The 12,133-nt window shown below is 54.0% G+C and overlaps 1 long non-coding RNA gene across 1 annotated transcript; it reads left to right on the top strand.

Moving 5' to 3' along the window:
* Positions 1-7,432: 7,432 nt before the first annotated feature.
* Positions 7,433-11,069, top strand: LOC309629465. The gene is made up of 2 exons (XR_014245086.1): positions 7,433-7,534; positions 7,906-11,069. It is a non-coding gene; the product is annotated as an uncharacterized lncRNA (long non-coding RNA).
* Positions 11,070-12,133: the final 1,064 nt, after the last annotated feature.

Here is a 12,133-nt window from a genome sequence, read left to right as displayed (position 1 = left end):
TCACACTCCATACAACGTTTTCACCCCTGAGGATGCCTGGGCCCCTCCCAGCCCCTGGCAACCGCTAACTACTTTCTGTGCTGGTTTCTCGATTTTCAGATAGTGAAAATCAGTGTGTGGCTTCCTTCAGCGTGTGTTCAGCGTTCACGCGCCTTGGGACGTATGTCGGAATTTCCTTCCCTTTATGGCTGAGTAGTAAATACCCCGCTGTGCGGATAGGCCCTCTTGGGCGGGAGCATCGCAGAAGCGACGTCGGCTCTCCCTCGGTCCTGCCCAGGCCACCGGCTTTCCACCTGCCCTGCAGCTGGGAGGGGGGGTCTTGAGAAAGTGACCTTCCCCCTGGGGGCTAACACAGTGTTGTAGGAGGGGGCTCTGGAATTCTGGTGCCCAGTTTCTCATCAGACTTCCACTTACTCATTGATCCGTGTCAGCAGCCCATGGTTTCCTGTCTGATCCAGTGGTTGTACGTAATCCCTTACTGTCACTTACATTACTGCTTGGTGCAGTCTCTGGTGGGAGCCCTCAGGCCGGCTCCTGAGACCCTTCCCCAGGCGCTCGCTCCCTTGCCCTCGTTATGGCAGGAAGCCCCAGCCCTGAACCAGCCGTGTCTCCAGAGAGCGCTGGCTCCTTTGAGGGCCTGGCCCTGCACGGCCCTGGAGGAGCTGGTGTGGATGAGGGTCCTCTGGGCCCCTCGTCTTTTTTATTGAGATTTACTTTACAGACCATACGATCCAGTGGTTCTTAGTATATTCATAGGGTTGTGTGTCTGTCACCTCAGTCCATCTTAGGACATTTTCATTTACCCCCAAAGAAACCCTGTGCTCAGGGCCTCCTGTACACTGGGGAGAAAGCCTGAGGGAGGCTTTTGGACCCCCAGGGGCCCCCACCGTGGGATTATTGATCACCAGGCTAAGACATTCAGTTACAGTTTCCTGGAGCAGTTGGGGTCTAGGACAGATATCACTGTGTCTGAGGGACCTCAGAGCTTCCAGTAGCAAGTGTGTTTTTATAGCTTTGCGGTTATGATTGGCTCTGCTAAAGGTTCTCTTCCCGGGAGACTGGATGGTCGCTCGAGCTAGTTCACTAGCAGTGTCTCGGGAACCCCCCCCCCCCCCCGCCGTGTGCCGGTACACGTGGACCGACCCGGAGCTTCGTCCTGATGACGAGATGGCAGCCGTGCCGTGGGCTTCTTGGCTCTTCGCCCTGGCTTGCTGAGAAAGGTCCAGAACAACAGCCCGAAGTTCTTAAAGCGCTTACATCAGCCTATTTGCTCATCAGACACTCCTGTGGCCCAAAGCTCTGTCGTTGGCGGGACCAGTTGGAGCCAGGCTGGCTACTTTGATTCCTTAGCGCTGGCAGGGTAGCTCTGGCCCAGGCTGAGTCTAAGGGCTGCATGGGAAGGTCTTGTTCCGGGAGGGGTGGGCGTGAGGAGGGGCCTGTGTGCTGCAGACAGTTCACACAGGGGAGGGACCTGCCAGGGCGGTTTGGGACCCCCCTCGGGTAGTGCGGTGGGGTGGATTTGGGGACCCCCCGGCAGCTGAGACCGGGTCCTGGTCCCTCCCCAGGAGAGTCCCCGCCTGCTCTGGGCCTGTTTCCTCATCTGTACATGGGGTGTGGCCAGTGGTATCAGGCGACATCACAGGGCATCCCTGACAAGTGGGCAGTGGCCTGCCCCTGGCGCCAGCACGACGGAGTGTGGGGTGCCGGGGGAGGGATGATGGAAACCAGCCTCACCTCTGTCCTCCTTTCCTGGGAGGCGTTCACCTGAGTTAGGATTTGCACAGCGTCTTGCAACAGCTGCCCCAGTGCCCGTAGAGGACGGGAGGCGGGCAGTCTGCGCCCGGCCCCTCCTGGTGGTTCCAGGGCAGTGCCCGCCCCCAGCCCCTGGGGTCCGGCCACACGTGGGTGCCTGCACACCTCCCGGCGCCCCCTATCGCCCTTTCCCCTCCTCCATCTCGCTTGGGGGTCCGAGCTGCATGATTTCCAGTTTTGACGTTCGGTGTTTTGGGGGCTGTACTCCCTGGCTGGACCTGAGACCTTCGGGTGTCCCGTGCCCCTGGCAGCCCAGCTCCCTGCCCCTCTTCGTAGTCACCCCCTCTCCCTTTTTTCCTCCCCCCTCCCCTCCCCCCTTTCCTGCCTAAATGTTTATTCAGTCTCGCAGGAGATAGCTGCAGGACTATCCTGTACGGGATAGCTGCTGCGTCAGGAACTACTGCAAACTTGGTGGTGGAAGTGGCAGCTCTGTAGGTTAGGAGTCAGGGCGTGGGTAGTGGGGCCCCTGCTCGGGGTCTCACAGGCTGAGATCAGGTGTCGCGGGGCTGCCACCACACTCGAGGCTCAGGTCCCCTTCCCGGCTCACTGCTTGTTGGCAGAATGAGGCCAAGGCCCCCGTTTTCTTGCTGGCTGTCAGCCAGCGTGGCTCTGAGCTCCTCGGTACTGCCCACAGCTCCTGGCCACGTGCCCAAGGCCGGCAGGAGAAATGCTCACGCTTCGAACCTCTGACTTTGTCCCCAGCTCCAACTCACCTGATGAGGTCGGGCCCTCCCACGCTGGGGGAGGGGGCACGTAGGGTGTGCACACCTAGGGGTGGGCACCCAGGGGCCGGCTGAGAATCCACCCACACAGTCCCCACGTCCCGTCCCTCTTTCTCTCCTGAGTCTTAACCCTCAGAGCTTGACCCAGGAGCAGAAGACTGGGGGTCCTTTCCCTCTCCTGCCCCTGGAAAGTTCCTTGCCCTGGGAGGTCTGCCAGAGAGTGAAAGGATAGAAAACACCGCACTGTTGGGGAGCAGCGTAGGGTCGACTGAGCCAGAAAGGGGCCCAGAGCCCCTGACGCCCAGACTGGCCTGCCTCGTCCTGCAGTGCTGCTAATTCCCTGGCGGGGGTCCAGGGTGATGAGGGGGCAGGGGGAGATGTTCCAGGTCTTCCTGTCACCGCCTGCCCCCCCGTGACCCTTGGCCCGGCTGCCCCTGGCTCACAGCCAGCGCTTCCCTGTTGGTCCTCACGCTGCGCCGCCCCCGCCCTGGGCTCTGCCCTGCCTGCTGCCCCCAGAGCACCTGGGGCGTGGCAGGAGCTGGTGACGCCTGCAGGACCAGTGAGGGCTGCGGCGCTGTCTGCTGGGCCTGGGCCCACGTCACCCTGAGGGCCGGCGGCCGGCCCTGGCCTCCCCTGTAGTGTGGGGCCGCCTGGACCGGCTCCTTCCCCACCTGCTCCAGGCTGGCGGGCATCCCTGATGCGGTTCTGAGCCTGAGCTCCGTGGCGGCCGGTGGCGGGGCCGGCGCTGCTCTCTGAGCCCCCAGCGCCCCTCGGTCCTCTCCTGACCGATGGGAGAGGATGATGGCCCCACGGCCCTGGCGTGGTGTGCGGGGTCTCCCTTGGGCACCCCCGGCACCCCATTTGCTTCGTGGCACTTGAGCGGCCTGGGCCTTGCCCCGGAGGTGTCCCTCCGGGGAGGGGGTGGGGACCTCCCCCTGTGGGGACAGAAGGTCCTGCTCTCACCTAAGGGCTCCATGTCACCTGCACATGGAGAAACCCCCCACCGTCCCCGAGGAGGCCTGAGGTCTGCACACCCCGCAGCTCCCCGTCCAGGGGCCGCCCCCCGGAGCAGGCTCCCCACCCTGCCGGCCAGACCCCGTCTTCTGGAGCCGAGACCCCTAAAGCTGAGTTCCTTTGCCGAGTTTACGATCCGTCTCTCGTCCAGAACTTCATCCCCTTTCTGTCCCCTCTGACCTCAAGCCTGTGCTAACAGCACTGGTCACCAGAGTCAGATGCTTTAGGTTGCTGTTGCCCATAGCATCGTTAACGTACTAAAATTGCTATTATAGAGTCATCATTAACGTACAAACTCGGGTTGTTTCTCCAAGGCAAGGTGAGCTCACAGACCCCTGAGCCGGGGACCACCTGGGACACCCTGACTCCCGAAACCATGATTCAGGTTCACCCCAGCTTCTTTGTTCTTCCCCTTAAACACATCCCCCAACCCAAAGACCAGGTGGGAGTGGCTCTGAGGCTTGTCTCCCCGTCCCTCGCTCCGGGCCTGCAGTAAACCCTTAACTTTGCTGCAAACCCCACTGTGAGTGCGGCTCTGCGCCTGGGCACGCGGCTTGCTACACGTCTCTCAGCAGCGTGGTTTCCAAGGAAACGGGCCTTCCAGGTCAGTCCGACCGGCTCTGAATTGCTCACAGCCCCCTTCACTTGGCACCAAGCAGGGTCGTCGGGATCTCCGTCCAAGCCTGGGCCTCTGGCTCCAGCCCCACCCCCTACCCCTGGAGGAGCGGCCTCAGCTGCTCTCAGGCCGAGGGGTTTGTGCCTTGGGCTTTTGGCATTGCAGTCTGTCTCTGTCCTTTTATTTTTTAATTTTTAAATTAAAAAAAAATTTTGGCCACGCCTCGTGGCATGTGGGATCTTAGTCCCCCACCAGGGATCGAACCTGTGCGCCGTGCAGTGGGAGCGTGGCGTCCTAACCACTGGACCGCCAGGGAAGTCCCTCTCCTTTTAATAACTGAGTAAATTCTGCCTTGATGTGAATTGAAGATGTGGTTGAATTTCAAAACTAGGGGCATTTGGATTCGGAATGCTTCAGCTCCCAGAACCCAGACTCACACTGGCTTACGCAGGGGAGGGGGGTCACGGGCCTTGCCCTGGAGAATTCTGGGAGTGGGCTGGCCCCAGGTGAGGTCACCAACCGTCAAGTCCCTTTTCCTCCCTGCATGGCTGGTGCCCCCTGACCGAGCGGCCGCTCCTGGGGCTTCCGCACCCTCAGTCGCCCCACTGGGGAGGGTCTCGTGTTCGCAGCCTGAGTCCTGAGGCTCACGCTGCCCTGACCCACCGCTGGTCAGAGGAGGGTGCCACAGCCTGACACCCACAGGCCACGGAACCTCTGCGACCACAACATAGTGATGGAGGCGTCGGGCAGGTGGAGCGCAGAACACCTACTCCCCCGTCCCCCAGGGTTTCCTGTCTTCACCTTTTCTTAGGGCAAAAACTCCGGACAAAGTAGAGAAGTGCCGGCAAGTCAGGGGCGGTTGGCTCTGAAGCTGAGTATCATTGATGACACATGGTGGCCTGGTGTCCCTCTGTCTCCCAAAGCCCCTCAGTACAGGACTCACGTGGGTTTTCTGGTCCGCCTGCCTCCCCTCTTCCCCACGTGGGCAGCGTGGGAACTGCGGCCGGGGCCTGATCCTTCACAGCTCTGCTTGTGCCCGCTTGATAGTGACGTGACGATGAGCATTTTACTTTCCTGGCTGGAAGCAGCTGAGAGGCCTGGTGAGATTTTATTATTTTGTTGTTGTTTTTCCTTTGAAAGAATTTCTTTTTAGAAAGTTCCGGTGAAAGGCACGCATTTCTCTCTAGATGAGAGCAAAAGTCCCCTCGGAGTAACGACCCTGTGGGAGTCCGAGCACGTTCCAGAAGGTCCTGGGAGGGAGGAAATGAGCTGACACAGGAGGAAAGGCTGTCGCCCGGAAGCCGGGCTCAGGCCAGGACGAGGCCCCTGTGAGTGCAGGGGCAGCTGCGTCCAGGTCTGTAGGTGCTGTCGAAGGGCCCCATTTTCTGCATGAACTTGGGCTAAAGCACACGCAGCCCGGGGTGGATGTGGAGCCCAGGTTTGCCCGCAGGGGTCCCAGGGGGTCATTGACAGCTGGCTCTCGGAAGCAGAGCCTGAGACGGGGGTTCTCATCCACGTGACTGATGGCGCAGCTCTCGGGAGGAGGGGGCAGGCAGGACGGGCTGGGAAGGAGCACCTGGCTTGTGGGCTCGGCTGGGGACCTTCCACCTGGTCCCACGGGAGCCCCGGAGCAGGGCCGCCATAGAGTCGGGTGTCTTAAGGCCAGGCCGGCCTGTTGGGGGAAGCCCCCAAATCAGTCGTTGGCTGTGGGGTTAGGGTAAAACCTTGACGAGAGTGTTCAAGGTGTACGGTGTCCAGGAGTCTGCGTCCACGTGTCTAGAACTGGGTGAGGGCCCCGAGGCCCACAGTTTGCAGGACCCCGTCTAAAATAATGAGCCTGTGGGGCGGGGCCCCTCTTTAAAATCATGTGGAATTCCGAGCAGGACGTGAACCCAAGCGCAGGGTCTCTGAGTGCAGGACCCTGAGCAACCGTGCAGGCCGCAGCCATGGAGCTGGGCCCCCGCCGCTGACGGGAGCTCCTGGCTTCCCTGCTGTGGGCGCCGCGGCTTTGGGCTCCTCTCTGAGCCTCACCTGAGGGCCTACCACGTGCTAGGCTCTGTCCTCACGGAACCCGCGTTCTAGAGGCAGAGACCACGGGCTTGGAGAAAGTAGAGCAAGGTGAAGGGTCGGGTGTGGAGGGCGAGGGCTGGTCCAGTGAGGCCACCTTTGGGCAAAGCCGTGAGTTGAGGGATATTAGGGGCAGAGGGGACCCCGTGCAGACGCCCTGAGTGGCGAGCATGCTGGCTTGTGGAGCGGCGAGGAGGCCAGTGGGCTGGAGAGGCCAGATGGGTGGTAACAGGTGGCCCAGTCACGGGACCACCTTAACAGTTACCGCGGACTCGGGGCTCAGACAACAGAAATTTATCTTCTCAGGGTCTGGAGGCTGGACGTTTGAGATCCAGGTCTTCAACATACGGATTTTGGGGGTCACAGGTCAGCCCGTGGCAGCCGCCAGCACCTAATGAGCCCAGAGGTGTGCAGTAACCGAGTGTTATTTGAGGAGACTGAATAAGAGACAGAGGGTCCCTCCTGCCTTGGCAAGGATGTTGAAAATAATCTTAAGGTATTTCTCAACATTCTTCTGGGGATTGTTGTTTTTCCCTTCATAGCAGCGACCAGATGGACACTCGTAGATTCTTTTTTTTTTTTTTAAGATTTTTAATTAATTAATTAATTTTATTTATTCATTTTTGGCTGCGTTGGTTTAGGAGATGTGATTTGGGGTGTGAGGAGGAAGTTCATAAGGCGTGTCCAGTGACCCAGTTCTGAGCTGGGCAGTTTGCTCCCAAGGATGTCACAGGACCCGGGGAACTAGAGTGGGAATGAGGGCTGGACAACACGTGCGCCATGTCCCCTGACCTCCAGGCCGTGCAGCGGAGGTGGGAGAGCATCCTTGTGGGAAGGACACACTCAAGGGTTCAAGGGTGGGAACCACTGAGGTTGTCAGGGGTTTATCCTATGATTCTTCTTTCATCTGTTTGAGATGTCACCTACTTCTCTATGAGAAGTAAAAGAAAAGTAAAAGAAATCTTTGGAAAACATCATTTCCATGATTTCTGTTTTATTGCCACCTTTAGGGCTTTAGAAATGGGATGTGTTTAATAAGCCAGGCATTTATATGAGAACAAAGTAGATCAGTTGGTTACGTTATGTTGTAAATTGAAATCATTTTGCTTTAAATTATCCTGTTCTGGTTTATACACAGAGTCTAAATCTAGATGCAGCATTTGTGTGCTGTGTGGGTCCGGCCCCTCGCTTACTCACGAACCTACCGTCCACACACGTGGGGCCCTCTTGGGGGTACAGGCGTCCCCTGGGGACAGGGACCTACCCTGGCAGGCAGCCTCCTCCTTCCAAACCTGCCCTGGAGGTAAATGTGTGCGTTCTCATGGTTAACCATTTTAGCCCCCCACTCCCCCTCGTCCCTTCTTGCCTCACCACGGTCACCCCAATGCTCAGTATCAGCACCACAGTCATGGCCTCGACGGCCGCCACTCACCCTGACCCTTTCACTGGACACCCTGCCACCGCGACACCCACATGGGAGCCAGGGGGCTGGGGTGCTGAGGAACTGGCCAGGCTCTGGGCATAGCCCTGTGTTCCCCACCCTCCCCTGCCCGGCTGTCCCCCACTCCCGGCCCCCGCCCTGTGTCCTCAGCTCCATACCCACAGGAGGGCAGGGGTCTCTGAAGGACTCCCAGCCTTCCTCACCAGCCAGCTTCCTGCTGGTTCTGCCCACAGGAACCCACGGACACGGGAGGCTGGGAGCAGGGGCTGGGCCTCCTCCTCCCGTTTCCAGTAGCGCCAGGGGGCTCAGAGGCGCCAGCTGGCCATGGCCCTGGGGGACACACAGCCACTTCGCGGCACCCATGGATGGGCAAGTCCTCTGGGGGAGCCGGGGGAGGGAGCAGGTGAGGGGCGGCAGGTGAGGGGCAAGCAGCTGCCCTGTGCAATGTTCAGGGCCATCAGGGCACGTCCGAAAGTCTTCTGTCCTAGAAACCAGAGGACGCAGAGACCACGCAAAAGCAGGTGAAGAAGAGGGAAGCCCACCCAGGTCAGGCAGGAGCACCAAGCACCCCCCAGAGGCCCCTCCACGTGCCCCTCCCAGTCACACAGGTAACCACCATCCTGGCTTCTTGTGGTCCACGAGAATTCAGTTAACAATCAAGTTACGAATCAAAAAGGGAATTTTATTCCAAACTGAGGATTCTAACCCAGGAAGCGGATTCTCAGAAGCTCTGAGCGCTGTTCTCCTGCTCGAAGTCCAAGGCACAGTCATACACATTTCCGAGACAAAGGATCGTATGTCAGAAGGACATGCTGGTATCTTGCATAAAGTTCACCAGGGATACACAGTCCCGGTAGCACGTACCCAGCGAGCAGCAGGTCACCATGACTTCCTAGAGTTGGGAAAGACGCCATCCTTCTAAGAAGTTACAGTGCCGGCGTCAGAAGGGAGAAAATAAATTGATCTTTGCGGTGAGCAGGGCTTCCCACCTTTGAGGAGGTCGGCCTCATGTGTAACGCAGAGGCCCAAACAAACACACAGAGAGGATCTTACGTTTAATTTTTCTTGTCCTGCCTTCACATATAAATTTTATTTCATCAGAGTTATCACCGCCTGTGTGTTTAAATAGGGTCACCACCCAAGTGTGCTTCCCTAGAGCCTATAGTTTACTCTGGTCTGTTTCTTGTTTTTCTACATGGTTTTTATTGTGCTAAAATACACATAACATGAACTTTACCATTAGTGGCATTTAGTCCACTCCCAGTGCGGTGCAGCCATCATCTCTATGTAGTTCCAGAACATTCTCACCACCCCAACAGGAGGCCTGCACCATTACCCGTCACTCCCCACCCCCAGCCTTAGCCCCTGACACCCACTAAGCTACTTCTGCCTCTGTGGATTTGTTATTCTGGGAATTTCCTCTAAATGGGAGTGTACAGTACGTGGCCTTTTGTGTCTGGCTTCTTTCACTGACCAGAGTGTTTTCAAGGCTCGTCCCTGTTGTCCCGTGTGTCAGTACTTCCTTCCTTTTTGTAGTTGAACACTGTTCCACTGAGCGGGGGGGCGACCACGTTGTGTTTATCCATCATCTGCCGATAGACACTTGGGTTGTTCCCACATTTTGCTGTTGTGCATCGTGCTGCTGTGAACACTGGAGTGTGTTTTTCTCTTCCAGTTTTATTGAGATGTAGTTGACATGCGACACTGTACAAGTTTAAGGTGGACAGCGTAATGATTTGACGTACACCCGTCATGAAATGACGACCACAATGAGTTTCATCAACATCCTTCATCTCGTATAGATACAGCATTAAAGAAGTAGAAAAAAATTATTTTTCGTTGTGATGCGAGCTCTGAGGATTTTTCCTCTGAACAACTTTCATGTATAGCATACAGCAGTGTAAGTTATATTTATCATGTTGTACATTATATCCCTGGTACTTATAATGGGAGTTTGTACCTTTTGACCACTTTCATCCAATTCCCTTGCCCCTTCCCGCCCCTGGTAACCACAAATCTGATCTCTTTTTCTATGAGTTTGTTTGTTTCTGAAGTATAATTGACCTATAACACTATGTTAGTTCCTGTTACACAACGCAGCGATTCGATATTTCTATACATTCCAAAATGATTACCACGCTAAGTCTAGTTCCGATCTGTCACCACACAAAGGTAGTACATAGTAATTGACTGTATTCCCCACACTGCGCATTTCATGCCTGTGACTCATTTATTTTGCAGCTGGAAGTTTGTACCTCTTAATCTCCCTCACTATTTCTCTCCTCCTCTCCACCAGCCCCCCTCCCTCGGCAACCTGTTTGTTCTCTGTATCTACAACTCTGTATCTCATAAGTTTGTTACGTTTGTTCATTTGTTTTGTTTTTTAGATTCCACATATAAGTGAAATCATACAGTATTTGTCTTTCTCTGTCTGACTTATTTCACTCAGTGTAATACCCTCTTGGTTCATCCATGTTATCACAAATGGCAAGATTTCATTCTTTTTTATGGCTGAGTAATATTCTGCTGTATATATATGGGCAGCATTATGGGTCTTGTTTTTGGATCCCTTTAGCCACTCTTGATTGGGGCATTTAGTCCATTTACATTTAAATTAATTATTGATAGGTATGTACTTATTGCCATTTTGTTAACTATTTGGGGTTGTTTTGTGGTTCTTTATTATGCCTTTCTTCTTTTGCTCTCTTCCCTTATGATTTGATGACTATCTTTAGTGTTATGTTTGGATTCCTTTCTCTTTTGAATGTGTGTATTTATTACAGATTTTTGTTTGTGGTTACCATGATGTGTGTATGTATAATCATATATGCACACATATACATACATAAATGTGTATATATGATTATTTAAAGTGACTGATCTCCTAAGTTCAAGTACATTTAAAAAATCCTGCATTTGTACTCTTTCCCTCACAATTACTGTTTTTGACATACTTTACGTTTAATTGTCCTGTGTATCCCTTAACTGCTTATTGTGGTTATAGATGATTTTACTGCTTTTGTCTTTTAACCTTCCCATTAGCTCTGTGTGTGGGTGATTCGCTGCCTTTACTGTACGTTTACCTTTACCAATGAGATTTTTCCTTTTGTAATTTTCATGTCTCTAGTTGTGGTCTGTTCTTTTTTCCTTGGAAAAGTCCCTTTAACATTTCTTGTAAAGCTGATTTGGTGCTGCTAAACTCTTTCAGCTTTTGCTGGTCTGTAAAACTTCTGATCTGTCCATCAAATCTGAACGAGAGACTTGTTGAGTAGAGTTAGTTGTAGGTTTTTCTCTTTCATCACTTTAATATCACGCCACTCCCTTCAGGTGAAAAGTCAGCTGATAGCCTTGTGGGAGTTCCCTTGTATGTTATTTGTTGCTTTTCCCTGATGCTTTTTTTTTTTAATTTATTTATTTTATTATTTATTTATTTTTGGCAGTGTTGGGTATTCGTTGCTGCACGTGGGCTTTCTCTAGTTGCAGTGAGCGGGGGCTACTCTTTGTTGTGGTGCATGGGCTTCTCACTGCAGTGGCTTCTCTTGTTGCGGAGCATGGGCTCTAGGTGCGTGGGCTTCAGTAGTTGTGGCACATGGGCTTAGTTGCTCCACAGCATGTGGGATCTTCCCGGACCAGGGCTCGAACCCGTGTCCCCTGCATTGGCAGGCGGATTCTTAACCACTGTGCCACCAGGGAAGTCCCCTCCCTGATGCTTTTAATAGTCTCTCTTTATCTTTAATTTTTGACATTTTAAGTACAGTGTGTCTTGGCCTGGTCCTCTTTGGGTCGATCCTATTTGGGACTCTCTGTGCTTCCTGGACTTGGATGTCTGTTTCCTTTCCCAGGTTAGGGAAGTTTTCAGCTATTATGTCTTCAAATATGTTCTCTGCCCCTTCCTCTCTCTCTGCTCCTTCTGGGACCCCTATAGTGTAAATGTTAGTATGGCTTTTGTTAATCACGGAGGTCTCTTACGCTGTCCTCATTTCTTCTGATTCTTTTTCTTTTTCTTTCTTTTTTTCTTTTTTAGCAGCAGTGATTTCCACCACTCTGTCTTCCAGCTCACTGATCCCTTCTTCTGCCTCGTTTAGTTTACTGTTGATCCCTCCTAGTGTATTGTTCATTTCAGTCGTTGCATTCTTCAGCTCTTCTTCATTGTCCTTTACATTTTCTAACTCTTTTTAAAATCTGCTAACTTCTCGCTCTGTGCGTCCGTTCTCCTCCCGAATTCTTTGATCATTTTTACAGTCATTACTCTGAACTTTCTTGGGTAGGTTGCCTTCACTTAGTTCTTCTTCTGGGGTTTTATCTTGTACCTTCATTTGGGACATATTACTCTGTCGCCTCATTTTGCCTAATATTGCTGTTTTTATTTCTATGTATGCGATAGGTTGGTTATTTTTCCTGGCCTCGGAGAAGTGGCCTTTTGTAGGAGACGTCCCGTGCGCCCCAGGAACGCATTCTCCT

This window comes from Balaenoptera borealis, assembly GCF_965194805.1.
Source record: "Balaenoptera borealis genome assembly, chromosome: 5".
In the NCBI taxonomy this organism is placed as follows: domain Eukaryota; kingdom Metazoa; phylum Chordata; class Mammalia; order Artiodactyla; family Balaenopteridae; genus Balaenoptera; species Balaenoptera borealis.
The sequence above is the reverse complement of the archived record's forward strand: the minus strand, read 5'-3'. Positions and strand labels throughout refer to the sequence as shown.